This window comes from Macaca fascicularis, chromosome 18, assembly GCF_037993035.2.
Source record: "Macaca fascicularis isolate 582-1 chromosome 18, T2T-MFA8v1.1".
NCBI classification, from domain to species: Eukaryota; Metazoa; Chordata; class Mammalia; order Primates; family Cercopithecidae; genus Macaca; species Macaca fascicularis.
Genome location: NC_088392.1, coordinates 20,302,598 through 20,328,380, shown reverse-complemented (window position 1 = coordinate 20,328,380; position 25,783 = coordinate 20,302,598).

The following is a 25,783-nucleotide window of genomic DNA, read 5'->3' as shown; positions in this document are numbered from 1 at the left end:
CTCACCTCTTAATTGCTGGGCCCACAGTGGCATTCACCTACAATAAGATCCCGTATAATGAAAGCATCTCACTCTAAGTACCATGGACTCTGCTTTTTTGATGGGGGTACATTCTTGTTGGCCAAATTTGTGATCAATACATCCCTGAAAGCCAGGGATTGAATATGCCCAGGGTGGGTAACCTTCAATTTATGAGGAAGAGTAGGCAGTAGGTCAACATGGGACATTGCCAAGGTTTGTTCTTCATGCTTCCTTCCAGCATCATCAACAGGAACGGGTCCCAGTTCTCCACAGTATCAGCTGTTCGATGGGTTTTGTTCCATCTCATTTTCCCTACTCCCTCACTTCTACTTCCTGGGATTATCTTTCAGATAAACTACCTGCACTCGAATCTTCGTCTCAGGGTCTGTTTTGGGTAAACTCAAACTCATACTTATGATGATGAGGGAAATGAGTTGTCATTAATAGATGTGAGGAAGATACAAGAACAAACATATCAGAAGGCCTGCAACTACTTTTTGTTAGAATATTATAAAAAGTATCTGTCGTCACAAATTTAGCCAACATAATTTTTGTGTTTTTAAATTTACAACAAAAAACATTATCAATGAATATTAAAGCATTTTTTAGGGTGGCACATGCCCTTTCATTACTCAATTTCATCCTTTTAGAGTACAGAGATTAATATCACTCACTATAACTAAAAAAAAATAGGCAGAGGAAATGGGAGTGATTTTGAAGGATTTCACGTGAAACGCTACTGAAATTTCATCCTAGGTCACATTGCTAATAGTTTATTTCTTCATATAATGTAATATTTGGTAATTAGGGCTATAGAACGTAGACTTATTTTCTTTTCAAGAGGAAACTAGGTACTTAAATTCTTATTTAATAATAATGCAAAATATGAATCTGGAATTCTTGGTTCCTAGCTTTCCTCAGGTAAAGTTTATTTTGGGGTTCCCTCACCAGGATACTTGAGTTGAGCTGACAGAACTTGCTTGGGTCATTTGAGTCACTTTGGTTAACAAAAAATAGTCATCTGCTAAATTATCAGCTTTGCACCATATCAATATGAACAAAGCCAAGTACAGTGCTAGTTTACTTCAAGGAACTTATAATGTAGTTAATGAGATAGAATGTATATTAAAAATCAGGCTGAGAGAGATGGCTCATGTTTGTAATCTCGGCACATTGGGAGGCCAAGGTGGGAAGATTGCTTGAGGCCAGGAGTTCAAGACCAGCCTGGGCAACATGGTAACACTTTGTCTCTACAAAAAATAAATAAATCAATCAAAAAAAGATTGTAAGATATTTGACAACCACCCACCCACCCCTAAAAACTTAAGATTTTCTATGCCAATACTGATGAAATAGAAGATATTTAACCTTATGGTATTAGGGATTATCTAAGGGAGGCTTGTAGGAATAAGTAGTACCTCAAATAATAAAAGACTATTTGGGGGAGGCATGCACACTGTGTAAACAGTAAAATAAACAATCTTTAATTCACTTTTAATCACCTTTTAGTTCAATAAAGTAAACTTTCACAAAGAAATACATATATTTTGGCCATATATACAAGACCATGTCATCTTGTATACGTACATCACACAGGAGGCTCAGTGAGTGAGAGTTAATAGGGGAATAGACCTGCATCCTCACTCCCATCTAAACTAGAGAGATGAAAAATAAATGTGCCATAATCTTCTTTTTTTCTGGTTAATCATCATGTCCAAGAGTTTTAAAGTTTTGGATGTGTAAACATGAATCAAGCTAACATGTCATTTTCAAATGATGTTCAATGATGTAAATCTCCATCTTTCATCTTTGCTTATTATTAGAGTAGCAGTGGCCAATGATTATAATAAAAGGGCATTTTTCTTGATTATTAATATGTCATATATTAATATTTATGGAGCAACTTTTTTGCATAATACACCTACTGCCTTCTACAAAAGACCAAATAGATAAATAATTCAGGAAATATTTATGAGTTTATTCATTTATTCTGCAAGCCTTACTTATCTATAGATCAATTAATATACAAAGTAAATATTCAGAAGCCAATTTGTGGTATTGAGTTATTTTGTGATACTCAGATGTTATCTTTTTCCTTTTTATGTTCAATGATGATTATTTGAGATTCAAATGCAAACACTAGGCAGAGTTGTTACATCTGTATGTTATTAAAAAATGAATAATAAGACTCCATAAGAAAAAACATCTAACTGACCGTTTCCTTTTAAATAAGAATATCATTAAAATTTCCATTTTCTACCTTAGAATACTTTTGCATCTACAACAGTTATATTAGGAAGGCAGCACTTTATAAGCAGTAGTTTTAAAACTTTTTGGTCTTAGGAACCCTTTACCTCATAACAATTAAGATCTCAAAGAATTTTGTTCTATGTGAATTACATCTAACAATTTCAGCTGCGTTAGAAATATTATAAATTACAACTGATAATTTGAAAAAATTATGTATTTATTTATTTAAAATTGACCGGGTGCAGTGGCTCACTCCTGTAATCCCAGCACTTTAGGAGGCTGCAGCTGGTGGAGCACCTGAGGTCAGGAGTTCGAGACCAGCCTGGCCAACATGGCAAAACTCCGTCTCTACTAAAAATACAAACATTAGCTGGGTGTGGTGGCATGCATGTGTAGTCCCAGCTCCTTGGGAGGCTGCGGCAGGAGAATTGCTTGACCACAGAGGTGGAGGTTGCATTGAGCCGAGATCATGCCACTGCATTCTAGCCTGGGTGACATACATAAATACTATGGTTTTATAAAATATAATTTTTTTCCTAAAACAAAAATAAAAGTAGTAATAGTAAAAAATAGTAAGAAGGGTAACAATGTTGTACATTGGTAAATCTGGCTTAATATAAGATTTTTACATATTTGGCTTAATAGAAAACATTTGAATTTTCATATCTGCTTTTGGGTTCTGTATGTTTCAATGTGTCAGTGGAAGCATCTAAAGAATAAAACAGTCCAATTAAAATATGGGTAAAAGAAGACATTTTCTCAAAAGAAGACATGTGGCCAACAGGTATATATAAATAAAAAGCTCAGAATTACTAATTATCAGAAAAATGCAAATTAAAACCACAATGAGATACCATGTCACTCCAGTTAAAATGGCTTTATCAAAAAGACAGGGAATAACAGATGCTGGTGAGGATGCTGGAGAAATGGGAACTGTTGGTGGTAATGTAAATTAGTGTACAACTCTACATTGCTGGTGGGAATGTGAATTAGTACAGACACTGTGGAAAACGGTATGGAGTTTTGGAAAACACCATACAAAAACTAAAAGACTAAAAACAGAACTACTAGATGATTCGTTTTAGTCAAAAAAGTAAAAACAGGACTGCCATATGATTCAGCAATTGTGCTACTGAATGTGTACCCCAAAGAAAGGAAATCAGTATATTAAAGGATACCTGCACTTCCATGTTTATAGCAGCACTATTCACAATAGCCAAAACATGGCATCAACCTGAGTGTCCCTCAATGGATAAATGCACAAAGAAAATGTGGTATGTATATACGATGGAATATTATCCATGCATAAAACATCCTATCATTTGTAGCAACATGAATGGAATTAGTGGTTATTCTGTTAAATGAATTAGGCCAAGGATAAAAAGCCAAATATCACATGTTCTCACTCATATGTGGGAGCTAAAAACATGAATCTCATGAAGATAGAGAGTGGATTGGTGGAAACTGGAGACCAACAAGGGTAGAGGGGAGGGGAGGAGAAAGAGACATTTATGAAGAGTTTAAAAACACATGGCTTGATAGAAGAAATAAGACCTAATGTTTGATAGAACAGCAGAGTGACTATAGTTTACCATAATCTATCTTATATCTCAAAATAGCTAGAAGAAAATAATTTGAATGATTTTATGATAAAGAAAAGACATATTTAAGGTGATAAATATCCCAATTATGCTGATTTAATCTTTACAACTTATGTGAATATATCACATGTATTCCAAAAGTATGTACATCTATTTTGTATCAAAAATAAGGCAAATCCAGTTGGAACACTTATGTAACTGGAAAAGGTAGGCATATTTTAATAGTCTTTTAATATAATTGTGGTTATTTTTCTTTGATACACATGAAAAATGAGAAGTGGCAGTTTCTTAAAAGTTAATTAAAGTGTGGAATTTGAAAGTGTATCACTGAACTTTTTGTTCTCTTTTATATTAAAATCCATTGGTTCACCTTGCACTTTGAAATGCATGACTTGTAATATGCATTGGTCATTTGGAAAATATTGGTTTAATGACTAATAGAGATCTTCTAGTATTACTGTTTATGTCAAAGAAAATATTTGTTAGGAAGCTGTCAAGCTCACAATAGCAGAAAAAAAATTCCTAAATTTTTTTGAAAGTTCAAATTTTATAATCAAATATCACTTCTTTCCCTTGTATTGAAAGATTCACTTTGTTCATTTCTGAAAAAACAAAAACAAAAAAACAGTCTGCCAAACGCACAAATCTAGATGTTCATAGGTTTTTGGTTTGTTTTGTTTTTTGTTTTTTTTTCTTGAGGTAAATGTGGTGTTCCATGAAAAAGTGGCTAGTTTAGCTTACATCTCTAACAAGTGGATGAGTGCTTTCTCTCAAGTCAACCTATCTTTCTCCTTCACTATGCAACTTCTATGCTTTATCCTTACTTCCAACTTCATGGCACAGAATATTAAACTTTTATTAATGTGTATGATACAAAACTGAAGTGTTACAAAGTCAATCATTTACATTTCTCAAATTTCAAAGTTTTATTTTTATTTTTCTCTTTCTGCATTAAATCAAACTAGTCTACGGCTAGTTACCCAATGTCATTTTTAAACAACATGTTAGGCCAGGCGCGGAGGCTCACGCCTGTAATCCTAGCACTTTGGGAGGCCGAGGAGGGCGGATCACGAGGTCAGGAGATCGAGACCAGCCTGGCTAACACGGTGAAACCCTGTCTCTACTAAAAGTACAAAAAATTAGCCAGGCATGGTGGCTCGTGCCTATAGTCCCAGCTACTCGGGAGGTTGAGGCAGGAGAATGACGTGAACCCAAGAGGTGGAGGTTGCAGTGAACGGAGATCACGCCACTGCACTCCAGCCTGGGGAACAGTGTATGACTCCATCTCAAAATAAACAAACAAACAAAAAATGTTAAATAAAGGTTTATTTTAAATTCATTAAGAATCTAATGTTATAAATAATATTACTTAAAATAATGAAATATAGCAGTTACATTTAGTGATTTTTATAGACAATATAATATGACATGAATATTTTTCTATGAGAAATCATTTCAAATTTCTAAAAAACATGTAACTAAATGAAAAATGGGTCAATTTCCTCAAATTAATACTCTTGAATAGTGTCTAACCTGAAGAATAATGAAGGACCAATATAAGTGACATTGATTAAATAGAATAAAAGGTTCTAAAAATAATAATGTCTTCTTCATTTGAAAACGCTTTCCAAGATAATTTCCATTGTAACATGAGCAGGCATATAAAATTTTTTCCACAATTATTTAAATGGTCATTTGGTGGATCTCATTGTTTAAATTCTCTTGAATTTTACTCTGATATGGAAATGTTAAATCATCTACATGGCCTAATGCATGTGTATGTATCTTTTTCATCTTTTGCCTATTATGTTTCCAGGAACTAAAATACTACCTTTTGCATTGTAATTATGTTTCTAAATTACAACAATAGTTAATTGCATTTGGGATGCTAATCTGTAACTCAACATGTTAGTTCTATATATATTCTTTGCTCATAAATCTTTCTACGGAGAAATAATGTATTGTTTAGCTGTGTTTTGGGCTTTAACATATATTGTCATCAGGCACTTAAGTGATTCTGACATGCCATGTTTTAATTTCTAAGAGATTTTTCTTATTCTGCCTATTTGCTTTGGCTATGGCTCTTGTTTTGTGGATATTTGATCACCTCTTGTTTCTTTGGATATATTAATTATCAGTTATTTTTGTGTTTTCTTTCTTTTCTTTTTTATTTAAAGCATGTTCTTAGTTTCTTATTTGATTATTTAAGATGCACTTCCCTATTGGCTGGTAATCATTGGTTGTGTTGTATGTTCACTGTGAAAGTTTTGAATGTAAGAGTGAGAATGTCAATTAGAGAAATTAGTTACAGGCACCTGGAGAGGTTTTCCAGTGGAACATCTTGAAACATTTTCTCTCAGTTATTTTTTTTGTGATGAGGAGGGCACTTCTATTTTCTTGCTTTTGGGCCATTTGGAGGTTCCTGAGGAAAGAGGGAAGGTATGTTTGCTGGTGATTTTGGAAGAATATCAGTGGAAAGAGTTAGACTTCAGTATGAATTACACTTAATTCCTCAGTTCGTAGCCCCTTACTTCACCCTTGCTTTTAATATGCTTGGTCACTTTAAAATATCCCAAGTTCACTTCCTAAGGGCATAAAACTTCAGTATTCCGTAGGAATTGGGAACTCAGAGGTAGACAGTGGAAGAGAATGGTGATTGCTTGGTTATACAAGGAGGAGAATCTTGGGTTCAATATTTACCAATATTCAATCAATCATCTGTTTTCTACCTCATACCTTACCCTCCCTTTCTGTACTATCTGGTGCTTCCACTTGCACCTTTCCAGAGTTATTGCAGGCAGTTGGTGTATGTCTCTACAGATCTGTATGGAGATTATGAATCACCCTCTTAAATCACTTACCATCCCTCCATTTTCTGTCTTGCAATCTTTTTAATGTTATCTAATGTTACTTTAATTTCCATTAAATATAATTATGATAGGATTTTGAAAAGTTAAGGTGGGAAATTCATGCTGATAATTAGATGTATGTCTGGAAATTGCCATCATTCACTTATCAACCAGGGACAGACCGGTTTCTTAACAGCCCTTAACAGTTCACTGCAACTTTTTCTGGCAAATAAAACCAGTACTCGCCATCCTACCAAATCCAACAGGCATTCCTCATTTTTATGTCTTCATATTATTGGTTTTCTTTGATGCCACTGAAGAGAAAGATAGTACACTTAGCTTTTGGTTTGGAGCTTCAAATGAGGAATCATTTTATAAAAATTGAAAATAAGAAAAAATAATCTGATTTATCCATACATTTATTATTTCTAACATTGTTAATTCTTTTATGTAGAGCAAAGTTTAAGAAGAATCTTTTTTATTGTTTTGAGTTGGCCCAAATAATATTTTTTAATGTCTCTTGTAGTGCTACTTACAAACTCACTATTGTTTGTGATGTAAAATGTAATATAAAATTCTAGTTTTCAGTGGTTTTGTTTTCTTTAAATAAACTTTTAAAGCACTTTAAAAATTCTTTTAACTTTAGTCCCCTGTACATTTTTTTTCTGACTGCTGTAAATGTTTTAAAACTTTTATTTGCTTTCAGCAAGTTTATATATACATTCTGGTGTGGTTTTCTATCTGTTTATCCACCTTGAGATTTGATGAACTTTCTGGGATTTGTAGGTTTATAGTTTTAATCAAATTTGAGGTTAAGCCACTATTTCTTCAAATAGTTTTATTTTTCTTCTTCTTCTGGAACTTAACTTAAACATATGAAACTCTGTTATTTTACTGCATATGCCCCTGGGCTCTGACCATATTTTTTCTCCCTTTAGTTTAGTTTAGGTAGTCTTTAATGTTTAATGCCCTTCAAATTCATTAGTCTTATCTTTTTCCTTTTCTGTAACCTCTAAATTTCTATTAGGTCAATCTAGTAAATTTTTCATTTTATAAATTTTACTTGTTCAGCACTAGAAATTCAATTTAGTTTACTTTTATTGTTCCCATATCTCTTCATATTATACTTATGTTTTCCTTAAAATTTTGAATATATTTATAGTACATGTTTTCATAATTCCTTTCTGCTAATTCCATCAACTTTGTTATTTCTGGTTGTTTCTACTTACTAATTTTCTTTTTCTGGTTGTGGGTTACATTGTTCTACTTGTTTGCATATTTTAAATTTTTTATTGGATGCTGGATGTTGTGAATTTTATGTTGTTTTGTATATAAATGTCATCCTTCAGAGTATGAGTTTTGCTTAGGTAGGCAGTTCACATTATCCTTGCAATTTTTATTTTTAATCATTGTTAGTCCTAGAGTAGCCTTTATTCTATGACTAATTTAGGTCTACTCCTAACTTGCAGCCTTTCTGGCTCTTCCTGAGAGCGTTACTGAATGTTCCGTGTGTTCAAATTGGTCTCTCCATTCTCCTACTTCAAAAGTCGGATGGATGTCAACCATGTGAGCTCTGGGGATTCTTTAGCTTATTTACTAAGTTTTATTTCCTCTATACATATTCATTGCCTAACCTCATGAAATCTCTAAGCACCCACAGCTTGGTGTTCAGTGCAGAGCCATATATTTTGTTACATGTTTTTAAATAAATAAAATCTTAAAAAATAATATAAAAGTAAATACTCCCTTTACCACTACCATTCTCTAATGCTTCCCTATTAGTAATAGATAATTTGGTGTATTCATTCCAGTTCCTTTTGTCTCTAAGTTACTCACCACATATTGTTCACTGAATGTACTGTGTGTGTGTATGTGTATGTGTAGTTTTTCATAAAAATGGGATTTTCTTTTTTTTTTTTTTTCCGAGACGGAGTCTCGCTCTGTCGCCCAGGCTGGAGTGCAGAGGCGAGATCTCGACTCACTGCAAGCTCCGCCTCCCGGGTTCCCGCCATTCTCCTGCCTCAGCCTCCCCAGTAGCTGGGACTACAGGCGCCCGCCACCTCGCCCGACTAATTTTTTGTATTTTTAGTAGAGATGGGGTTTCACCATGTTAACCAGGATGGTCTCGATCTCCTGACCAGATGATCCACCCACCCTGGCCTCCCAAAGTGATGGGATTAGGGCGTGAGCCACCGCACCTGGCCAAAAATGGGATTTTCATATTACATTTTAAAGTATTGAGATGTCTTTTTCTGACTTTTCATAGATATGCACTTCTACAATAAATAAAATAGTATGTCATATTTTAAGTCTTTTTAGTAGATGGATATTTTCGATTATTTTCACTCTTCACAATGACAAGTAACACAGTTCTTTAATTTAGATTTGTCAAAGCAAAATTATAGGATCAAGAGAGAATTTTAATTTAAAATAAGAAAATACTCTTTAAAAAGGCCATACCAATTTATATTCCTGTGAAGGTTGTAGGAGTTGCTTTTTGAAAAACCACTACCAACTCTGTGTAACATGTTTTGTTTGGCCAATTTAATTGGCAAAAACTTTGCCTAATGGCCGTTTTTAATTTTGTTTCTTCCAGTTCTTGTTTGCAATCTTCAGAGTAAATCTTGGAGATTTGGGCAGGCTGGGAGGTACTGATTATACACAAGTTATATGATCTGATATATCCTGCTAAACCTTAATTCCTAAAATACAAAAGAAAGTTGATTGGTTTAATTACTATCTATTCCAAATATATTTCATTCAGAGTTATGGATTAAGTTGTCTCCTTATAATAGTTATCTGTTGTAGTAAACTGGATACTGTTTAGCTGTCTTCTTGGTTTACATACCTAGGATCACATGGTATTTGCCTTAGTTGCCATCAGCCAATTATCACAGACGCTCTAGGTATGGCTCCGTTCATTAAACCTGAAATATCATTTTGCTTTACATACTGATATTTTATGTTCAAGTAAGAACCATACATTGCCTGAAAATAATTTAAAATACTCATAAAATGACTATTTAGAGTTTATTTAGAAAGGCAGTAGGTGGGACTGCAGAGTTACAATGTTACGTTATTTCAGCAAAATGGAGGGATTAAGGTTGGATGATCTGGTTTTCGGTTTGGGGTAAAAATTCTGCCCTGATAGTTGTGAGTTGCACTTTGTAGAATGAAGTTCCTACACTTTCTGTGAACTAGTTTCCACACTGTCGATACGTGGTACAAATTCTATATCAGAATATTGTGAATGTGATTTACAAAAAAGAAAAAACATAACGAAACTTTTTTTTTTCACTTTCAAGATCAATAAAATAAAGATGTGTTCTAGACACAAAACCCACAAAGAACGACATAGTTTCAATGTTATTATAGGATTGTGATATTTTTTCTTTCAATATAGGTAAACAAAAAGCTTAAAAATTCTTACAAAAATTACAATGAGATGAACAATGAAAATAATCACATGAATATAAAAACTAGACATTCCCACAAAGCCTGCACGATTTTGTCTGTACTTTGTGTGCTTCATTATATTGTTTAAAACAATTCCCCAAAGATGAAAAAAATTCTTCCAGAAGAGATCAGTGACTTAAGAAAACAGATGAATCTAACCTCACAAAGCTTATCAGTAAAACTTCTGAGTGTTTATTAAGTTGCTGTTTCTTTATGTTTTTTAGTTGTAGTTACTTTTTCTGTCTTCACACGTATCTTTCTATTTGAACTCAGATAATCAAAAATTATGTGGAAAACCTAATAAATACGGCTCAGGTGAAAGAATAACTTAGTTCTTTTTTAGACTTTACAGTATAGCTAAGCATCCTATAAATGTGTAAAGAATGATATTAGGCACCATGAAAGTGTAAAAGGAATTGAATGACTTTTTTTTTTCATTTCCTTAAAACTCATGCAATCTAAGAGCCAGAGTATCAACACAGGTAAAGTAAAAAAATAAATAAAACATTAGATAACAATTGTCAAAATCTGATATATTGGATAACGTTCAAATTTCACATCCTTTATATTATGGTAGAAATACTAATTTTTTCAACTTACTAGTTAACAAGTGTATAAAAGTAGATACATAAATTTTTGTGCCTCCCTTTTCTTGTCTGAAAAATAGTGCTACAAAAGTATCCACATGTGACGTGGACTACTAGTTTTTTCCAATATCCATTTCTTCAATTTTGTGTTGGTAGAACATCCTTGCCCTTATTCTCTTCCTCCTTGCCTCTAAACAAAGGAAGGAAGATGTCCATCGAGCTTGAGACTGTAATTTCTATCCTAGCCTCCTACCTTAAGCCTTAGGCTAATTTCTCTCATTCCCCTTTTCCCCCATTTCTTACTCTGGAATTCAGATACAGTGCTAGTGAGCTAGTGGATGAAAAGTGGATGAAGGCTATACTCTTGACCTGTGCTGTCTAGTACAGTGGCCACTGGCCACATGTGGCTATTGAGCACATGAAATTGACTGGTGTGACTGAATACAAGAATTTTTAATTGTATTTGGTTTTAATTACTTTAAATTTAAAAACAAATACTTAATTTAGTTATTGAAAAATTGTATGTTGAAACAATTTGTGTATATTAACATTTTCCAAACAAGATTTTTATGAAACCTAAATATGACCAAGTATTTCCAATGAAATTTAGCATCCTAATTGAGAGGTAATACATATTTAAAATGATCACATTTTGGACCTATTAGGTTAAATTAAATATATCCCTAATGTTAATTTCATCTGTTTATTTTTACTTTTGAAAAATGTGATTAATAGAAAATTTAAAATTACACATGTGGTTCACTTAAATTTCTATCAGGCAGCACTGATCTAAGGAATGACAAGAAAGAAGGAACCCAGGGCTCTGCATGACCTCATGGAGCACAACAGTGTGACAGCCCTTAGCCACCTACCAGTCCAGACTTCTATACAGAAGAGAAATAAATCTTAACATTGACTTAAGTCCCTATTATTCTGGTTTCTATTAAAGCACTTGTAAACAATTTTAACTACTAAGCTACTTCATTACGTTGTTGAGTATTAAATGAGTTATCACTTATCAAGAGTTTAAAATAGAGCCTGCTACATACTAAAGGCTCAATGGCCATAAACTATTTTCCTTCTTATTCTCTGAATTGAAATGCAGTTCTCTTCCCCCATAATTCCATATTATTTTATAAGTTTATATTGTATAGTGCCATCATCATTCAATTTTATGCACCTAAATTGGAATTCACTTGAAAGAATTTTGCCAGCTAGCATGTGTCTCTATCTCTAGTCTTTGTGAATCTCATAGGTGATACAGAATTCTTGCTCAAAGGTTTACTGAGCCACTTAGTTAATACTTTCAACTATCATCCCATCACCATTGTTTCCACAACCGTAAGAAAACCACAATCATGTCATTCCTCCATAGTTCAAACCTTTCTCTGGTTTTCTATTGCTTTAAGGATGAATGCCAAACATACTCACGAATCTTTTCCACCCTGTAGGATGATTTATTTCTTTTGGTTTTCTGGGCTGTAAAGGATGAATACAAAACACACTCACGTATCCTTCCCACCCTGTAGGATGATTTCTTTCTTTTGGTTTTTGGGGCTGTACCATACACTGTAGCTTTCTCTTATTTGTTCAGTTGGTCTCTGAAGACCTTATGCATTTGTTTTATTTTTCCTTGAGTATGCTTCTCTTTCTGCATCCCATAGATAAATGCCAATTACCATGTTATATCACCCTCTTTAGAGAGCCTTAGATGGCCTTCTGGATTGCCTTAACTCTTCTGCTAAAAGCTTTTAGAACACCACGGCAACACTCTCCCTAACCATCCTGTCCCATGTCTCTACCCGAACCAATGGTTATAATCTTATAAATGTAGCACATTTCACATTATCAAAATATTTTTTTTCTGTTCACTACTCTCTTTTCTACCAAATTGTACTTCCTTGAGGACAATACTGAGTGAACATTTTGTACCTCCTTCAAACATCAACACAGAATGTCTAATACATTCTTTAGACTGCCAAGTAAGCTCTATAAAAATTGACAAATATTTGGTGTGATAATTCAGAGGAAAATAAATATCACTTCATCTTAGTGGAAGAGATAAAGAAGTATTTATGGAGTTACTAAGATATCACTTGAACCCTAGAAGACAGAAGTCAGATTGGTAGTTAAGAGAGGACTTAAGAACCAGACTATCTGGAATTGAATCATAGATACGCCACTTATTAGCTGTGTGATCCATGACAAACTATAAGATCTCCTTGTGCCTTAAGTTTGTCATTTGTAAAACGGACAGAGGAAATGGCAGTAAATCTTACAAGACTACAAGGAGAATTAAATGAGCAAATAAGAATCTAGCTTAGAAGAGTGCTTCATGTATAATAAGTTCTCAGTAAATATATGTTACTTATGGGCTTTGGATTAGAAGAAAGAGGGAAGCTATTTAAAGTAGAAGAAATTACACAAAATATCACACAGGGAAGTAAGAAAAAGTAAAGTGTGCAAGAGAGTGAGTGGTCCTACTTTCTAGACACAGACATTCGGTAGATGAGTGGTAGGAGGTAGGGCAAGGAAAGGGTCAACTTAAAGACTGTAATATAGTAGGTGGGCAATTATTAAAAGTTTTTGGTCAGAATGGTGGCATCATCCAAATTTTTTTGTTTGTTTATTTTGCTTTTGTTTGGTTGTCTGTCAGTATTGCCAGAGAAAAAATGATAATATAAAGAATTAAAAGATTGTAAGAAACACTTTAGAGCTCTTATCTCCTTTGATAGCACATATCCACAAGTAGATAATATTACCATGTCCGTTGTATTGATGGAGAAACTGAGGTAAAAGAAGACATGATACAGAACAAGACAATATTTCAGATTTCAACATATGGAGAATTTTTAACACTGTATGAAACACGGAAGGGGGCCAATGAAAGAAATACAAAAGAAAAAGAAGAAACAACAACCAAAAAGACATCTATAGGTTTTATTATTATTAGCAATCCTAAGAGAAAAGTATTACTCTCTTTTTTTTTTTTTTTTTTAGTTCTATCTAATGTAGTATAATCTAAGAAAGCACTATGTGTTTTGCAGAGAAAATTTTTGAGTGGTCTCAATTTCGATTTATATGTGTGCTAAAAATGTATAAAATTAGGCTAAAGTAAAAATTCAAAAAAATTACTTTCCCTTTGAGCCTTGAGAGGGTTAGTTTCATGCTCAGCATGTCTGTAAACAAAGGTCTAATTGCCAAGTGCTAGGACATAAAGGGAAAGAAGTGGAAAAATAGCTAAAGAAGCTTTATGGCTCAAAATCCATTTCCTTTGAAGTGGGATTATTGGAGTCATTTTGAAGCTAGGTTGCTGGTGGTTATAATGTTGAGGGGCGAGGAACAGGTAAGGATGAAAATAGAGAGGGGAAGGAGGAAACCTTGCAGGATAGAATCCTATCAGTGCCGAGGACAGTGGAGAGTTAACTCACAGATAGTACATACACTAGAATAACGTGGGTGGGTTTATTAACAGGGATGAGTAGATGTCCGGGAGTCATGAGGCTGAGCTCCTCTTTTCTGAATGAAGATAATGGGGCAATCTTTCAAAAAAGACACGGTGACACTATTAGAGCCAAGAAGCAGGTCACTGAAGAAAAGAGAACATATGTAGACATGAAGCTTTTATTCCCTATTTTCCTAGTTCTATGCCATTTCCACAATCATGGAACAACTCCACGGAAAGCAGGAAGAAAGCAAAGGAGGAAGGGGTTTTTGAAATCACCAAATACAGTGGGGTTTTTTGGCTTTGTTTTCTGTTAGACGCTCTAGCGAACTCCTTAATTAAGAAGAAAACAAAAGTTGAAAAACTGGCCCAAATCATGTTTGAAAGTTGTCAACAGACTTTGACAGTTTCCAGTATTTTTCTATTATTATTAGAATGAATTAAGAGTTACTTAATCTGTTTGTAAGTTGCACCTAAATGCCTAGGGTGGAGAATAACATATTTTCAGATGCTTTTGTTATGTGAATTATCAATATTTTTATATTTAGGAACATGTGTAAAACTTATTTAATAAATACAAATAACGTTGACCTGAACATTACTCGACAGAGATAAGCTGACAATAGACACCTGGTAATGGGGTTCACAGTGATAATCATTATGGATTATTTTAAATTTTAGAGTTTTAATACAAAAGTAAAAAGTAATTCTTGCATTACAAGGATGTGACTCATACTATTAATAGTCTCATGCATTTTTTTTAAATGTCTACCCTAGAATGTTATGTAACTAACACAATCTTGCAGATAAAAGTTGTAATTGTCTAAGGGAAGTTGAAGCCCATTCCTTTTATGTTTTTAACATTAAATTATACTTTTAAAAAGCACTAAAGCAAGTGATGTTTAAACACAAATGCATTACAACCATCTGTCAGTTAATTCTCTGACAAAATAAAAGCATTGAATCTCCACCCATTTTACAAATAATAGAATTATTCCTGTGACCTCAAAGGAAAGACTTTAAAAGAGTCTGTATGATAAATTACAGCAGTAAAAAATCTTCAATGGTTGAGTTATTTTTCACTGCAAGAAAATACTCTCCAGCTCCAAAAATTCTCTTAAAGTACACAGTATTTTTTTTTTTTTTCACTGCACATGGATTTCAAGAAACATGGATATAGCCTGGCAAGTAAGTTGAAATTTTGTAAGAAGATATGGAAATTACTAGTAGGTGAGAGAATACATTTTTATAAAAACTTTGAGTAATATTTTGCTACTTGTTAAAAACTGCAGACTGTAAAATAACAGTCTAATTTTATATAATTATTATTAAAATATTTTGACAGAAGTATATTAACAATATTCATATTACTTGTGCACTTAACTATTATTAAATATAAAGTTTAACATAGTTTTAGATGTAGATTCAACATGTAGTGGAGCTATTAGTGGAGTGTAATTCTTATGCCAATATACAAAATTTGTGGGCTTCTACATAATTTATATACAAACTTTCTGCAATATTGCCTCATGTAAAGGGTTTTTAAAAATTTCACTTTTTCTTGTGAATTTGTTTCTATTGCTTATTTAAAAGAAGTGACACTCTTAAAACTTTAGCTACTTCAGAATTTATTTTATTGTTTATAGCAGGGAAATGTAAAACTACCCTTATCTTCTAGAAAAAAATATACGTAGAATTAACCTAATATATGTCTATAGGGTGAATGTGTAATATGAAACTTTATTTTTAAATATACTTCATGATGTGTAAATCATCTCATGTTACTGTAATCTGTACATTTTAACTATGCACAATTTCTTAATATATCGGATTTGTATTCTTTATTAAAAAACTATAATAAAATTTTTCTTTTACCATGAATAAACATCTCAAAGTGCTTAAACATTCAATTTTTAAAAATTGAACCAAGTTAATCTTTCTATAGTCTTAACAAATGCAATATTTGGAAAGGAAAATAGTTCATTTAACTTAAGAAAAAACTCATTAAACCTGGAAACAATACTACAAGCTTATGAAAATCAAAAGTACAAAATGTAGTCATATATCATTTTACAGCTACCTTATATTTTCTACATATAGCTATGGGTAATTACCTTGATTTCAGGAACCATAGTTTGTACTTCCTTTCCCCCACTACATTTCCTAGCACACTAAAAGACACTTAAGAATGACGTGTTTGTTTGAGCGGAGGTTTGGCTCAATATTTTTATTAAAGATAATTTTAGGACAATATTTTAAGCTATTAATTTGCAATGGCCCTTGGATTTAATCTGATCCACCTATAAATCCGAAATCTACCATATATTGCTATTCGTGTTAACAATAGTAATGCCTACATCCTAACTGTATGTTATGAGGATTGAATAATACATATGAAATGGTTAGAAAAGTACCACCACACCCGGCTAATTTTTGTATGATTTGTAGAGACAAGGGTCTCACTATCTTGCCCAGGCTGGTCTCAAACTCCTGAGATCAAGAGATCTGCCCTTCTCGGCCCCGTGCCCTGTGGAAAAACTGAGGTTTGTTTTAACTGTTTAGTTATCACCAAGATTTTAATGATGCATAGTCCATGGTAGTAATTAGTATTTTGTAGACATGAAATGCAAATAAAAATAGCCTACTTAGCTTACTGCTATGTTTAGTTTCTATTTTTGCTTAATAATGGCTCTTTAGTTAAACCTATATAGAGCAATACTGTATTTCCAGACAATATGATTTGTTTTATATGTTGCATAAATTATCATACAAAATAAATTTGTGAATTATATTCCAAAGTGCTGGGATTGCAGGTGTAAGCCAGGAATCCCAGGGAAGATTACTTTAAACCAAGTTGGATATTGTGTGAGTCCATTTGTCTTGCTATAAAGGAATACCTACATCTGATAATTACTTATAAAGAAAAGAGTTTTATTTGGCTCACATTTCTGCAGGCTGTACAAGAAACATGCAAGCATCTGCTTCCGGTGAGGGCTTCAGGAAGCTTTTACTCATGGCAGAAGGCCAAGGGAAGCCAGTGTACCACATGGTGAGAGAATGAGCAAGAGAAAAAGGAGGACAGGTGTGAACCTTTTTAAAAGTCAGATCTCCCAGTAACTAATAGAACCAGAACTCCCTCATTACAGCAGAGATGTCATCAAGCCATTCATGAGGCCTTTGCCCCCATGACCCAAACACCTCCCATTAGGCTCCATCTCCATCATTGGGGATCACGTTTCAACATGAAATCTGGAGGGGACAAATACCCAAATTATATCAAATATAGATTGTTCAATTTGACAACTAATAAAGATTACTTACTAATATAAATCTTCAAAAATCATTGTAAAAGGATCTAATATTATGCCCCCAAAAACATATAAACACCTTTTCAGTGAAAATTATTTAATGTTTTAGATAGACGCAGGGCCTTTCTCACCCTTGAGCATACTGAGATCTGTTTCAGTTTGCTCCTTTTCCAAATCTTTTTGTCTGACAATGCTTAAGTTTAGAGCTTACCTTAAAAATCACTTCCTCCAAGAAGACTTCTCTGGAGATTTCCTCAGCCCACTACCCTGGCTACTTTCACTACCCTAGGAATGGACTTACCACACCCACTGTTTTTCTGTGTAGTACTTTTTTACAGTTATAATCAAACATATTTGTGTCATTATCTGCTTAATGTCTTCCTTTGTGACCAACCTGTAAAATCTGCATGATTGCAATTATGCCCATCTGGTTTACCACCATATCTCCAATACTTAGGAAGGTCTCTGTATAGGTTAGTTCCTCAATAATGTTTACTGAATAACATAATTCAAGTGTGCTTGATACACGAGTACCCAGTAAGTGAAAAACTGTTAACAAATTTCAGTGTTTTTTAGCTCTAGTTTTTATTTTGGCCTATTGCAATTTTGTTTTTGTCTCCAGGACATCTTCACTATTTTAACCAGCTGTCCTGTGGGCTAGATACGATTGGACTTGCAGGGGAATGGTTGACAGTCACTGCAAATATCAACCTGTGAATATCCTTCTGTACCTAAGAAATGTGAGATTATTAGACACATGTAAGCAAGAGTGAAGATGTAGGTAGTGGAAGTTCCATTTTTCTGGATATGATCCTTGCTGTGTCAAAAACAAATAGTTAAACTTGGGAGAAATGCAAAGAATCTGTTATGTGTTTCCTGTGTGACATGTGTAAAGTTTACCTGGTTGTCTGGAAATTCTCTGGCAATGTTCAGGGCCTGAATTTACTTGATTAGCCTCAGATGTTAGGGTGTGGACTGGGAGTTAAGTTCTAGGAGTGGAATCATTTCAACCCTACTCAAAACAGCCCACAGCACATAGTTGTTTAAAATACACACACATATAGGCCAGGCACGGTGGCTCACACCTGTAATCCCAGCACTTTGAGAGGCCAAGGCGGGTGGATCACTTGAGGTCAGGAGTTCGAGACCAGCCTGGCCAACACGGTGAAACCCCATCTCTGTTAAAAATACAAAAATTAGTTGGGTGTGGTGATGCATGTCTCTAGTCTCAGTGACTCAGGAGGCTGAGGCACAAGAATCGCTGGAACCTGGGAGACAGAGGTTGCAGTGACCCGAGATTGCCCCACTGCACTCCAGCCTAGGAGACAGAGGGAGGCTCAGTCTCAAAATAAAAAAACAAAAAACAAAAATAAATTATATATATATATATGAAAAGTTTTCTGAATATAAATTAGAACCTCAATCATATTGAGTAAACTTTTAAAGAAAAGTTAGATTCAACTTTGACATGATTATTTTAAAATACTGACCTTTGCCATGGCAAAACTCATGGCCATAAGACAATTAGATATACTGCTGATGTGTTTTGAAGTTAATTTTAAGGCAATATTTTTCAATGTAAAAACGGATAGAGAGATGATTGGATACTAAATTGAAAGGAATAGTCTGTGTCAGATGTTAATATAATTTAGCAATCAAAAGAGATAGCTGGTAGAACTTCAAACTTTAAAACCAAGAATTAAATACTTATGAGTCTGCTCTGTTATGTGGGAAAACTGAGGTTTGTTTTAACTGTTTAGTTATCACTGAGATTTTAATGATGCATAGTTCATTGTAGTAATTAGTATTTTGTAGAAATGAAATGCAAATAACAATAGCATAGTTAGCTTACTGCTATTTTTAATTTTTTTTTTTTTGCTTTGTAATGGCTCTTTAGTTAAGCCTGAATAGAGCAATACCGTCTTTCCAGACAATATATTTTATATGTTATACATTATACAATATACATTTATAAACTATATTCCATAGTTTGGAATCCCATTGTTATGATACTTAACCATTCCCTATGTGAAGAAAATACATACTATTGAACTTAAATAGAGGAATAGTGGAAAGCATAGGTGGTAGCTGCAAAGAGAAATAATTTAAGAGATAGATGCTTTTTTATTTTCAAAAAGTTTCCTCATTCTTAATGACTGGATGTCTCTTATCATAATCTTAAGATGGTGCAAAAGCATGTTAGATGGAATTAGAGAAAATCAAATTGGATTCCTAATTCTACCACTCTACAATGCTATGAAGATTAGTGAGTCTCTGTTTCCTGAAAATAATAATACATACTCCGTAGAGGTGAAATAGGATCACAAAGGTCACGTGTGGAAGCTGAAATTGACACAGTACATTCTGGCAGAATTGAGCCCTACTGAAAGAGAGGTTCAGAAGACTTGCTTCTTACTTTGTTCCTTTTAGAACTAAAATCTTAATTCTAATAGTCAGTGTCTTAGTCTGTGTCTCTGAGCAGAGCTGGAGGCAAGAGCTTCTGTCTTACTTTATTTTTAGGGTATGCCATATGAAAGGGCAAGGTTGAGAAGAAATGAAGTGGGTCAGGAAGGGAAAGGACAGTAGAGCGGTATGAGGAATCATTAGAGACCTGGCTGGCAGGCAGGTCTAAGCACAAATATAAGCACAGTGAGTGCTTGATTCCCCGGGGTTTGTGCTTCTCAGGACAGTTCATCTGCGGGGAGGAAGGGGAAAGAATTTACTCTCTACCAGGTCTCCTAGGGCCAAAGGATTGTACCACAGGATATATTGACTACCCGCTACCTGATGGATGGGCATTCTTGGTTTTAGGCTGAAAAGGAAACTTCTGGGCAGGAGGCCAGTGACTGCTGGCAGGAGAGGAGGTGACTTGCTGTTAGGTCAGGGCTGTGTGTGAGCGTGGCTGGGCCTGAATACTGTCCAAAGGCCTCAGAGGCAGAACAAGCTGAGAGCATCCAAAGCAGCACATAAATGATTCCTGATTTCAATATCTATGTTGAAGGACACTTAAAGGAGCCTTTAAAATTTTTTGATGACAAATAAAAGAATTTCTTGAGACTAACAAAAGCCACCTTTAGATTTCAGAACCCACTGTAAATATTTCATTGTTTATTGTACAGAGTGTGCACAAAGGAAAGCTTATAGCCTTGAATTCCAGCTTTTGCTTTCTGAAGAACTGACTCTAATTGCACAGTGTGACACAGAGGGAGAGTTCCCATCATGGTCATCTCTGAATCCTTTTCCCTGGGTTATTCTTGTCATGTGCTATCTTCTTGCTTTACAGCTGTTATTACTGAAAACATAATAACTCTTAGTTGTTTTTTGGTGTGTTTCCTCAAAGTACAATCCTTACACAAAGGATGTTTATCAATCAATTTCTAGAAAAGGCCTTTTCTACCCTTTCCATGTTCTGCAGAACATTGTCTGCAACTCCAGATCTATGTCTTTTTAACTTGTCTATTAAGGAATATATAGGTTTTTTTTTTAATAACTGGACATTTTCTGATCCTAAACTATGTTGTGTGTTCTGAAGGGATGGGAGTCGCTTTCAAGATTCCTGCAGGTGGGAAAGAAACGTTCAGATATTGCACAAAACAATGGCAGTCATGACGCTTTCTTTGTAGAACTAATATACTCAATCTGGAATAAGCAATTTAGAATATATAAAATGTAACCATTTCTTGCATAGTCTAATATAGAATTAAAAAGTATATGATCTTGTTAACACATTACTTTGCCTCTTCTGTGTAATATAAGTCACGGTGGAATTTATTGATATGTATTATAGATTTACATATGAAATAGCCCCAGTTTTTACTGTCATGGAGACAATTCTTCTCAAAATGTATGAAATTATTGGCTGGGGAGAAACAGAAGCAGATGGAATATTTTTACCTGGTAAGAAAAAGCAACTTTCTGTAAGCTAAATAAAATACCTATCGGGAGACACTCAGAATGTATTCCAACTAATATTGTTATTTTTGACAGACAGACATTCGTAAGCCATTGCGCTATCATTGCAAATAAAATTTCCAGAAATCTAAAAGTGGAAATTTCATTGTTTGACCTTTCACCAATTTCAGGGAAGGATAATTTTAAAATAACAGTGATTTAGCACTCATTAGTTTCAGAAACTGCCAAATTGTTATATTTCAATAAACATTTCTCAGGATTGAAATTAGCTTAATGGTCATTATTTCTCTTCCATAGGTGGCAGGATATCAAACCTCTGTGGTATTTTAGTAGCTCACTATAAACAATATCCAGAGATAAAAACAAAAGGCATGACTGCACTTCCATGCATTGTATTATTTGTTTCTGAGCAAGTAAGTATCAAGTGTAGGTTTTTTCCAACTTTTAAGAATCATCAAAGATAACCTGATAAAGATTAAGAATATTAGCATTATGCTTATATCAAGTATTTCAGATAATCTCTGAGTCTGGATCTACGTAATGATAATGAAAAGGAAAAAAAAAAAAAACTTCCCAGTAAATATAGGCTCTGTAGGTAAGCAATACAAATAATTCAGGATTAAAATTTAATTTCAGCACGACAAACGGAAAACAAATGTGATTATAAATATAAAACATTCAGCTAACTTTACCAAAATAATTAAGTAGTAAAAATGTCAAAGATTTAATATTTCTTTTTCACATTGAATAAAAACAACAATAATGTAATTACTGTTTCATCTTGCCAGTTAGGACTAAAGGAATCAGTTAAAAGAAAACTATATTTTTAAAGACTAGATCCTCACCCAAACTCTTCTGATATTGACAATATCTCCACTGATACCTCCTTTATGTTTAGTACTCCACTCTTGTGCATAGCATCAAAACTTTTTATACCTGTAATAAACCTGATTGCTTTCTTCTTATCTACCATGGCAACATTTACAATCTTAAAATGTAGTAGCAGTCCCAGTTTGAGAGTTCTACCTAAAAGTGCTTAGAAACAAAGAGTTTTTATTGAAATATTTCTGTTTTTGCAGTGCACTCCCTTTGCCAAACTCAAATTAGCATTACACATCTATATACGAAGTCCTCACTTAACCTCATAGGTTCTTGGAAACTGTAACTTTAAGAGAAACAACATACAACAGATCCTTGAATTATATCAGTTGCTTTATTATAATGCCAAAGTGGAAAAAATATTGGTTTGGTTATACATCTTTTCGCTTAAAGTCCGTTTCCAGGAACCTATGGCTTTGTTAAGGACTTACTATAAATTATCAAGTTGGAAACTACTACTTTATATTCAATGCAATGCCTTACAGAACTTCACAGAACTTAACATGCTTGTTTACAAATGCAATTTTCATCATTTGAAATACAATTTTAAAATACATATAATCAGTAAATAAGCTGAAATTCCATAATATTGATCTTTAAGAAATCAGTTTGTTATTTAACCTGTGTATTCTTTATTGAAATAGAAACATGGTTAAGGTTTATCTGGTCTTTTCCTGGCAACTAAAAATAATCCAGGCCAAATTTATCTTTGGAGCTGCTATTACCTCTGTTTTGCTAGTATTATTTACATAAGACAGGATGATACAAGCACAAATAAACTAGCAGGCAAGAGATAAAAATGGGTGTAAAAGTCAGAATTAAGAATTACAGGCAATGGAAGACTCAGTGCATTCATAGGACCTCCTGCCTTTTAAAACAAAACCAACCAAACAAACAAAAATCACAAATGGGCCGGGCGCGGTGGCTCAAGCCTGTAATCCTAGCACTTTGGGAGGCCGCGGCGGGCAGATTGCCTGAGCTCAGGAGTTCCAGACCAGTTTGGACAAGACGGTGAAACCCCATTCCTACTAAAATGCAAAGAATTAGCAAGCCGTGGCGACGTGCTCATATAGTCCCTGCTACTCTACTCGAGATGCTGAGGCGGGAGAATTGGTGGAACCTGGGAGGCGGAGGTTGCAGTGAGCCTAGATCGTGCCACTGCACTCCAGCCTGGGCGACAGAGCTAGACTCTGTCTCAAAAAAAATCTCAAATGCAGGAGTTAGAGCGGTCCAGAGCAGAAAAGGATATTCCTGGAGGATACTGTCACTAACTTTATAAATGATGTGGCTTCATGTGTATGCAGAGAACTGAAATATTCAAGCTTCCACCCAAGCATGTGAAGAGTTTTATTCTGTGACAGTGCCTTCTGGAAAGAGGTGCTACAACATTCTAGATCCCAACAAATGTCATGATGGGGTCCTGGAAATATGCCTTGATACCTGTGTGCATGTAAATTCACAGACCCATTCAAAGCCATGCATATGTGCCCCAAGTGCACTTGTGTGTAAATGGAGATTTCATGTGGAGAGTAATGTCTTTTCTTTTTTTATATTATTGCCCAAGGGTCATTACTCAATTAAAAAAAAAGCTACAGCAATATTTGGTAGTGGAATTGATAATGTGATTGAAGTAAAATGTGATGAAAGGTATGTTTCTTAATACATTCTCAAAGTTTTATGGTTACTATGCTTCATGGATTAGGATTTCATTTGCCTATGTTTCCATTTTTTGGCAAGAATCCTCTCCCAGATTCATTTTTTTTGTATTTTAGAGAAAAGTCATTATGGAAGAAGTTTCAAAATTATTTACCCTATTGTTGACATTTATTACTAACTATGGCCTTATGAAAATTCTGTTGCCATATACTTGTTCCCTATTTTATATTTATGAAACATATTGAATCATCAACATAGTGATGTTTGGAAATTAAAACTTCAACTGTGTTATTAGAGTACAAGGTGAAAATATATTTATATTTTCCTTGGATCTCATTCTTCAGAAATAAGCAATATTACAAATTTTACACATATTCTGGATATAATTTTTATTAGTATCAAACTTCTTCATAAATCAATTCTGGGTTATGTTCTGTAATTTGCTTTATTTCCTTTGGGTTTATGGTATATCTTCAAAATCTTGTCTCATGAATTCACACAGACTTTTTTTTTTTTTTTGAGACGGAGTCTCGCTCTGTCACCCAGGCTGGAGTGCGGTGGCCGGACCTCTGCTCACTGCAAGCTCCGCCTCCTGGGTTTACGCCATTCTCCTGCCTCAGCCTCCCTGAGTAGCTGGGACTACAGGCGCTCGCCACCTCGCCCGGCTAGTTTTTTGTATTTTTTTTTTAGTAGAGACAGGGTTTCACTGTGTTAGCCAGGATGGTCTCGATCTCCTGACCTCGTGATCCGCCCGTCTCGGCCTCCCAAAGTGCTGGGATTACAGGCTTGAGCCACCGCGCCCGGCCTTTATTTTTCTTAAGTTACATCAGTTTCCTATTTTATAAATGCAGCATAATTTTACAAGTCCTATTTAAAAAGACATAAGTTTTCCCTTTGATTTTAGTATTTAAGAGCAATGCTTAAATGAATGCAATTTAATAAATGTATTTTAGTTTCTCTATGAATATCTCTCATATGAATGCGTCTAGGTTCAAATTTTGTGTGAATTTATATTTCAATACAAATTTTCCATTTGCCCTTTAAACATTTTTAGTTATATTCTTATCTGAAATATAACATCAAAATATTATAAATATTTTTATACTTAGAAAATCTGATAGAAATGATGTTTATTATTGTTCAAAACAACAGAAATCTTTTAATATGCTGACCTGCCAATTGTATATTACTGTAAATTGACTGTGCATGTCCTCTGCCTATTTTTTAGTGGTAGTTTATTATTTGTTATTGGCTTATAAGAAACACTTATAAGGGTATTTTTGTCATAAAGGCTATTATGCATGCTAGTCAGGTAAAGTTGTGGGACCAGGTGGTTGTTAGTTTTTGGTCTGTGAGTGTTAGTAGTGTGATGTTTAGTGAGCCTGTGTTGTTGTAGGTGTGGCTTAGTATGATGAGTAGGGGTAGAGAGCCGGTTAGTGTGTAGAATAGAAAGTATGTACTTGCGTTAAGGCGTTTTGCTTGGCTACCTCATTTAGTAATGATAATTAGGGTGGGGATAAGGGTGGTTTCAAATAGAATGTAGAATATAATTAGTTCTGTGGCCATGAATGTCAGAATTAAAGTGATTTGTAGGAGAATTGTTATGAAGAGGAAAAGTTTCTTTTGTAAGGGGGGTTCGTTGCACAGGTGATACTGGCTCGCTATAATTATGAGGGGTAGGAGTCAGATAGTTAGTGTTAGGAGGGGTGTTGTTAGAGGGTCAGAGGATAGGTAGGTTGAGTGATTGAGGAGGTTGGTGTTGGTTTGGTTGAAGAATAGTAAGGGAATGAGGCTGATAGCTAAGCTGTGTATAGTTAAG